Source organism: Rhinolophus sinicus, chromosome 1 (assembly GCF_057876585.1).
Source record: "Rhinolophus sinicus isolate RSI-liver-muscle chromosome 1, RSI-T2T, whole genome shotgun sequence".
Classification (NCBI taxonomy): domain Eukaryota; kingdom Metazoa; phylum Chordata; class Mammalia; order Chiroptera; family Rhinolophidae; genus Rhinolophus; species Rhinolophus sinicus.
Window position 1 is genome coordinate 28,985,266 of NC_142501.1, and position 8,974 is coordinate 28,994,239.

An 8,974-nucleotide genomic window follows, 5' to 3' on the forward strand; every position below is an offset into this window, starting at 1 on the left:
AAGAGAGAACAAAGAGAAGGCACTCAACCTGGGGACAGAGAAGGAAGACCCACAGGCCATGGCTGTTAGCCAAGCAAATAAGGGTGAGAAGGGCATCTAAGGAACTGAAAGGTATGAGCTGGCAATAGCACGATGTGTGTAGGGAACAAGCCAAGCATGAAATTGTCAGGAATTTTATGTATGGAGAGCTAGACAAGGGCAAGTTCATGAAAGATACGCCAAAAACCTCACTTGACCCTGTGAGTGGTGCGTGCCATGGAGGGTGTGACATGGCGGTCCAGGGTTGGCTGTGCTCCTGATCGTCTTTCTGAAAGTGGTTCCCAAGTTGAATTTAATGAGAGCACAACTAGCCTCAGAGAGCCCAACTTCAGAAGCAATTCCTCAAGGGCAGGGGCCACGGCTCACTCAGCTTTGCTTCCCAAGAACCCACCAGAGTCAGAGGAACAGTAGGCACTCAGTTGTCTAAACAGAATCAAAATAAACTTCCTTATCCAGAACATTTTGCATTTTAAACCTGTCTACAACTATGGGATTCTTTCAATCAGGTTTGTTAAGCCCCCTGACGGGTACACCATCAAGTGAGGAGGGAAAATATGAACACAAATATAGCAAAATAAAGGGTTATAATTCAAGTAGGTGTACTTTAGGAGATAGAGAAAGAAGCAGCTAACTGTCAGAGAAAGCCAGGAGAGTCTCCACCGTGGAAGAAATAATTTGAATTGGGCTTTGAAGGATACATAGGAGTTCCGTAGTCAGAGACAGCTGCAAGAGTGTTCCAGCCTGAGGGTAGGCAGAGGTAGGGAGACGTGACAAACAGCTGAAAGCATATGAGGATGGATGGTTACTACTTCCACCCACTGAGGGTTGGATGTAAGAGGAGAGCCTAGAACAGTGTTTTTTCCAACCTGGACTACATATCCAAAACACCTGGGGAATTTTTAAACGACCCAATGCCCAACCACCTTTCAAACCAATTAAATTAAGGTCTCTGGAGCTGGGAGCCAGTCATTGGGATTTTTTAAAGCTCCCAAAGTGATTCCATTGTGCTGCCAAGTTTCAGAACCATTCGTCTAGAAAGAAGAGACAAGGATTTGCAGCATCCCCGGAGGTCAGGCCCTCTTAGTGCCCCTGCAGTCCTGGCACACACTCCCCACTGGGAAAGAGACCAGCCAAATACAGCCATGGCTTCCTTCTGCTGCTCCTTTTCGTCCACCAGCTCTTGGTTCAGAAATAGCCGTTCTTGAGTGTGGTCCTTGTCCCCAGACAAGTAGTATCCGCTTCACAGGGCAACTTGTTAAAAAGACAAAACTTCCAGCTATACCCCAGACCAGAAACTCTAGAATTGGGGCCCAGAAATCTCTGTCTTAACAAGCCCTCTAGGTGATTCTGTTGCGTACTAAGGTGTGAAAACCACTGTTTTGGAACGCTGATTCCTCCCAAACTGCAGCCAAGCTGCGTCTAGGTGTGTCTGCAGCAGAACCTTGCAGAGTTGCTGCTTAATCAGCAGAGACATGGGAGCTTGCCTACAGGCCATCACATTGGCCAGATATTGAATGTGCCAGATGGTGGGCATTGCAGGTGTAGGGGTGTGTGGGTGTGTGAGTGTGTGTGTGTGTGTGTGTGTGTGTGTGTGTGTGTGTGTGACCAGGAAAAGGATTTAGGGTAGGAAGCATTGGGGGCTTTATTTTCTCCTTTTCATACAAAGTGGCCCCTTGAAAGGAAACTTTCAAGAGATTTTTCAATCAGGACGGGCAGGAAAATCCATGATGTCAGTGGGCACGTATGTACCACGAGCATTTTTGCATTGGGAGAAAAGGGGAATGCAAGGGGCTGGAGAGTCAGGAGAGGGTGAGAAGGAAGAAAGTGCACTGCTGGTTCACTGCTCCAGTCCATCCACTCCTGCCAGGACCCAACCAGGTTGGGAATGCACAATTCCTGGGAGGAAAATAAAATAAAGGAAGCAACGAAGGAAATGAGTTCCCCATATAGAAATGGAAATTGCCTTTCCCCTTAAGGTCAGAGGGTCAGACAGTCAGATGTAAAGGAGGAGTGCAGCTGAACGACAGCCACGGCTGGAGCCCTAATCCTGGAGTTCATTTACCTTCGGAATAACTCCAGACTTTCCTTGCTGCTGGAGCCGTCACTTCCCGAGTCTCCACTGGAGAAGTCCGTCAGCTCCTCATTTAATCTATGAAGCTCAAGAACACTAGTGGATTCTCTGCCACAGAATTAAAGAGGGTAAGTTCTTTGGGGGCCTCTTACCATCTTCATTCAGTTCCACTGTTCCAAGCTGAAATACTGAACCTACCTGTATTTTTTTTTTTTTTTTTTTTTTCCTGCTTCAGTAAATCAAGAAAAATTCCCCAGGTTTGGAAAAACGATCGGATTTGACAGCGTGTGTGTAGCGCCACCTGGTGACCACTGCTTACCAAAACAGTTCCCTTCCTGGTTCTCTTGTTTATCAAAGGCTCCAGTTTCCAGACAGGTAAGCGTTTAGTTCTCATGCCTGGTCTGCTTTCTTATGGGAATGTCAGCTTTGGCTTGAAAATCTCCCGTCTTCTCACAAGCACCAAACACAATATAAACAAGCAGCAAAGTTTTCTTTTTCTCTTAAGTAAGCAAGCATTTAAAATCTTCTAAGGTACCAATTCCTCTAATTGACAAAAGGAAGCAAGAGAGAAATTTCTGGCTATGCCTATATGACATGACAAATTGTCAGGGATACTTTCTCCCTTACTGTGATTCCTGGGGTCCTAGCGTACAGGAGAGTTGAGGTACCCTTGACACTACAATATCCTGGGTTTCAAGTTTTCAAAACAATATTTGATAGATGTGAAGGACACAGGTGGTGGGAAGAAAAGATGGTGTCGTGCGGGAGACCCTGCTTGCTGCGCCATTTGTCGTGTGGGGCGGCCTTGGGGGTCTCTGCTCCCGCTCCCCACACAAGAACGCAGGATATGGTGAGGCCAAAAAGGAACACCCACGGAGCCATAGGTAGGGGAGTCATACCACTATATTCTCTCTGGCGGCACTATACTCTCAATGGAGGCTGGATCCACACTGTCCGCAAACCGCCATCCACACTTGCCAGCCCAGCCACCATCTTCTTGCTAGCCCCCATTCTTCTCCTCTGCTAGCCTAGCCACAGCAGTTATATTAGTGGCCATTGGCTCACTGATTACAGCTGACAGCCAACTAGCCACAGCTGATGGCCATTTACTACCTGAGCCAGCACCTGTCTATGTGAGGCCGAGAGCCTGGAAACTACTTTCTGGGGCTCTGCCCCCACACTCCACCCCTACAGGCTTTCGCCTCACTATCTATGCGACAAGCGTCTTCCGCGAGGGGACCTGTGCGAGGAGCCTGGAGGTGAACGCAACATCCTGGACACAACTAGGCTCTCTGGGCACAGCCAGGGTTTCTCAGGGCACCACCAGTGCTTCTGGGCACGACCAGACTTCCTGGACTTCTTAGGGTACCACTAGTTTCCCCGGACACAGCCAGGGTTTCTCAGGGCACTGCCACTCTCTCTGGGAACAGCCCGACTTCCTGGGCACAGCTAGGGCATCTCAGGGCTCAGCCAGACTTCCTGGACACAGCCAGGGCTCTCACACGAACAAACCGCTCCACCATGCTTTGGTAGGTTTTGGCCGGCACTGCGCTCTGCTTACGAAGCTGAGCTTTTATACGTGTAAACTGCTCCAGTACATTCTGGAGAGTTTCAGCCGACATCATACCCTGCTCGCTGCGCCATTTGTCATGCGGGACGGCCTTGGGGGTTTCTGCTCCCGCTCCCCACACAAGAACGCAGGACATGGTGAGGCCAAAAAGGAACACCCACGGAGCCATAGGTAGGGGAGTCATACCACTATATTCTCTCTGGCGGCACTATACTCTCAATGGAGGCTGGATCCACACTGTCCGCAAACCGCCATCCACGCTTGCCAGCCCAGCCGCCATCTTCTTGCTAGCCCCCATTCTTCCTGCTAGCGTAGCCACAGCAGTTTTATATCAGTGGCCATTGGCTCACTGGTTACAGCTGACGGCCAACTAGCTACAGCTGATGGCCATGCAATCACAGTTGATGGCCATTTACTACCTGAGCCAGCACCTGTCTATGTGAGGCCGAGAGCCTGGAAACTACTTTCTGGGGCTCTGTCCCCACAGATGGTCTGGAGAGCCACTGAGGGCAGTGGGGCATGCTGATTGCTGGGTATCAGGAGAGATCAGTCTCGTCTTGATGTAGCTGCTTACCCACCTTGTGACCTTGGGCAAGGGACTTAATCTTAGTGGAACTTAGTGCCCCAGATTTTATCCTCTTCACTATTTTCTCCACAAATTCCATGGTTTTAAAAGATGTTGCCTACCAAAATGCAACTTCTCTAAAGAAGTAACTAGTAACTCTTCAATCTTTAGTAGCCAAATGTACAAATATCTGCCAGAGCTTCTGATCATCACGAAGACACCAGTGTTGCTGCAATGAGTTTACATCCCAGACAGAAGCAAACACACTCGATCCCTCCTTATCCTGATCCCTGGTGGCGTATGGTTTCTGTAGGCTTTTGGAATATTGAAACTAATATTGAAACCACAGACTCCAGTTACAAGTTTCCTAGGCCCTACGGCTGAGGAATCCCTGTTTAGGAATCAACAGACTGGATAATCTTGAGGGTAACTCAGGCTCTTATGAACTAAAACAAGGGATGAATGGAAAGCTGTGGTGTGTATGTGCAGAAAGAATATCAATTTCAAAAATATCATTACAGGGAATTAACAGTTAAGAAATGCCAGCTCTGTGCCAGGAGTTTCAGATTCAGAATCTCCATTAGTCCCCACAATACCCACTAAAGTAGCCATGCAGATAAGGAAATAGGTACAGAGAAGTTAAGGAAATTGCCTGCACAATACCACTGGGTCAGAACAATGTCTGTATGATTTCAGAGTGCATAATCTTTCAACATAACCAACTTTAAAAACAAAACATGGCAATTTCCAGGTAGAAACCAACAGCCCAAACTTAAACCACTGTGTTGAATGGAAACCCTAGGTACTACCATGTTTCCACAAGTTTCCATCTTCCTAAAATGTAACATTTTTGTTTACTGTTTATTGACAAAACTTTTGAATATCTATTCAATGTTGTTGTTGTTTTATTATACATTCTTGTACTGTAGTAGAGCCAATTTCCTGACTCCTGGTCCATTTATCTGAAAGCCAACTGGGAAGTATTTCCATTCTATGTCAGTTGATTTTTAATGACTTGGGCTAATGTGTTGTTTCAAGATATGAAAGCTCAGTTCTGGGATATTTTCTTCTATTTTTCCTTTAATAATCTTCTTCCACCCATTATCTCTGTTCTCTCTTTCTGAAACATCTAGTAGCTTAGTATTGGACCACTTGAGTAGCTATTCTAGTTTAACTTTTCTCTCTGTGTTAGGGAATGTGATTCACCCAGGAGGAAAAGAATATCCAATTAAACAGTGACTTAAATTAGGGTTTTCTTTTGTCACATAAGAAGTCAAGAGGTAGTTGGACTGCTATTATTTCAGAGGCTCAAGGATATCAAGGCAAAGATCTTTGGGACTCTCTTGGCCTCTAACACATCACCTCAGGATAATTTCTGCACTCCCGCCATCACACCCACACTCAAGGCAGAAATAGGAGGAAGGGGAAGAAACAGAAAGCTGAAGCCTTTCCAGAAACCCCCTTCAGACTTCAACTTATGACCGGAAAAGTGTCATAAGGCAAATCTGATTACAGAAGTGTCTAGGAAAGGAACTTTTAGTTAGTATCCCACCCCCAACAGTGGAGGAGGACAAAGAAAAGGAGGGTTGTAAAGAAGGAACCAACCAACCCAGTATCCTAGTTTCTGGTCTTTTTTATAAAAACTGCTTTATACAAGAATTCCTCAAATTCATCTCCCAAACTTTCTGTTGAATTTTTATTTCTGCTCTAATCATTTTAATTTCTAAGAGTTCTTTCTTGTTTTCTGATATTTCCTTTTTTTATTAATGGCATCCATTTTTGTTTCATATATATCTTGTCATCTCTCTAAAGACACTTATAATTTTTCTTTAAGTTTTTTGCCTCTTCCTTACAATATTTCTTTTTTTCTTCAAATTGATAAGTTCCTGCACCTTCCTCCCCTCCACACACACACTTTGATCTCTGCCTTTTATTTTGGTGGTGTCTCTCAAAAGTCAAATTCAACAGCTATAAAGCAATTAATCCATTTAGAACATGGACAAAGCACACAAAGAGACGTTTCACCAAAGACATACAGATGACAAATAAGCACATGAAAAGATCTTCAACATTAACAGCCATTAGTGAAATACAAATTAAAACCACTATGAGAAATCACTACCTACCTACCAGAATGGCTTAAATAAAAAAGAGTGACACCACCAAATTCTGACAGGGATGCAGAGAAACTGGATCACTCATCTGTTGGTGGTAGGAATGTAAAATGGTAGAGTTTGACAGTTTCTTTCAAAACTAAATATGCAACTGCCATATGACCTAGCAAGTAATCTCCTGGGCATTTCTTTCACAGATATAAAGAGTTATATTTGCACAAAACCTCTACACAAACGTTTGTAGCAACTTTATTCATAATGGCCCCAAGCTGGAAGTAATCCAGATGTCCTTTAATGGGTGAATGGTTAAACAAAGTGTGGTACATCAATACTGAGAATACTATTCATCAATAAAAAAGGAGCAAACTATTAATAGACACAAGAACATGGAGGAATCTCCAGAGAATTATGCTGAGTGAAAAAAAATCCAATCCCAGTAGGTTACATATGGTATGATTTCATTTATTAACATTCTTGAAATGACAAAACGATAGAAATAGATGACAGATTAGTAGTTGCCACGGGGGGTGGGAGCAGGAGGGAAGGAGTTGTGGCTAAAAAATGGCACCAGGAGAGATCCTTGGTGATGAAAAGACTCTGCGTCTTGACTCTATCGATGTCAATACCCTGATTATGATCCTGTGCTGTAGTTTTGAATGATGTTACCACTGAGGAAAACTGTATGAAGGGTATGCAAGATATCTCATTGTTTCTTACAAGTGTATGTGAATCTATAATTATCTCAAAATCAGAAGTTTAATTTTTTTTTTAACTTCTGGGCACACGAAAATAAACTCATTTTTCGTAAGTCTTCAAGTTTCAGCTGATACCGTGCAGGTGGCTCTGCTGATCTTGGCTGGCCTCACTCATGTGCCTGGGGTTCGGCTGTAGGCTGGGTTCCTCTGGGTCAGCTGGGAGCCTGACTTTGCTCCATGTGTCTTTTATTCTCAGCAAGGAGGCCTGGACGTGTTCTCATGGCTACAGCAGAGGTGCACAAGAAAGCAAGCTCCAAAGGATAAACCTCTCTCAAGCCTGGGCTTCAGTCATGGCTTTTGCATGATGACAGCTGAAGCAAGTCCTGTGATTGAGCTCAGAATCGGGGGACAGGACAAATCATTCTACTCATGATGGGAGGGCACTACACAGTCATAAGCATAGGTGCAGGGAGTGGTGAAAAGCTCCCACTTTATAATACCATCAGGGACTCTACAATACCATCCTCGAGCACCTCCAGAACTAAAACCACTTATTGCCACGCTTCCTTCTCACAGGCAGATGCAATTCTCCATGCTTTTAAGGACTGTACTATAGGCTCTGAGTGTCCTTTTGCCAAAGACGGATCACAAGGAAAGAAAATACATGATGTCTAAAAACATGCTACACTGAGCCAAGCTTCCTTTAGACTGTCCCACTGCCACTGGTCTCGACCTTCCCCGCCCTGACCCAGTCTTCATTCCATCTGCTGCCCCATCTCTGATTCCCTTTCCACCCTTTCTATCTTCTAGAATCCCCATTTCTTTCCTACCACTCACCAGACTTTATTTTATTACAATCCCTGTCCAAAGTCACTGGAGCAGTTCTGAGGTCTCCATTCCCTCTTCTATAAAAGGGGGACAATAGCAGTACCCACACTGCTCCATCACAAATTAAGTGGTTGTGAGGATGAAGCCACATAACCCACATAATGAGTTAACACTGCCTTGTGATTAGTAATTCCTTAATAAATTGTTGTGGGGTTTTTTCTTTGAATGTGGAGGTAGGGGGCATGCTTAGTCTAACTGCTGACACTTAAAGGAATCCCAGTTGGAAGTCTGAAAAGGTATTCCCATGGGAACTGCTCTCCATGGTGACTGTATTTTATACCATTATTACTCCTGAAGATTCTGTGGTTCCGGTGCTTCACTAAATCCTACAAGTGAAATGGGCTCCCCTGGACTGGTCTGGCCAAACTAACCAGCATGAAGAACATTATTCCAAGGGGCAAATGTGAGTGCTAAACAAGTGTCTTACAAATAAACTTTTGAAATAGAACTCACTCTTAAGTTGGGTATCGCCTGGAATTGAATGTTCTGAGAGCAGATGCTTTGGAGACGGTGCATGTACAAGGCTGTTGTTGAATGGTAGATAGTCTACTGACCTGAATTCTCTGAGCAAGACCTTAGGAATGGGACCAGATGACAGAGATGCTCAGGGCCAAGGGTGGGAAGCAAAACGGAGGTAAAGAGAACCAGGTAGACCTTAGGGGGAGGGCAGTTAGTGGGAGGTCACAATCAATACCTTGGTTTGCAGAGGCCAGGGAGAAGTCTTGAAAAGAAGCCTCAGAAACGAGGAAAACAGGGTGGTGAGAGCAATGCCAGATCTACTTGTTGGTGAGGAGGCTGTGTGCACAGAAAGTTTTTAAACAAAAGCTTATAAGAATATTTCTGGGACCCAAGCAGAAAAGACATAGCTAGACTCATAATGTGAAAATGAAACAGAATGTGAAGAAGCAATACAAAAACTATAGCTCTGAGACTAAGTAAAAGCCTAGAAGAGATGGATTCAGGGCTTTTGTGTGGAAGTGTTTAGAAGGTTTGAATATCACTATAGCCTGAAGCTAAACTGAGAGGTTTCAG

The 8,974-nt window shown here is 44.7% G+C and overlaps 1 long non-coding RNA gene across 1 annotated transcript; it reads left to right on the forward strand.

The window, feature by feature from the left end:
- Positions 1–1,703: 1,703 nt before the first annotated feature.
- On the forward strand, positions 1,704–8,736 carry LOC141568798 (uncharacterized). The gene is made up of 3 exons (XR_012492001.2): positions 1,704–2,238; positions 2,346–2,485; positions 7,311–8,736. It is a non-coding gene; the product is annotated as an uncharacterized LOC141568798 (long non-coding RNA).
- The last annotated feature ends 238 nt before the right edge of the window (positions 8,737–8,974 follow it).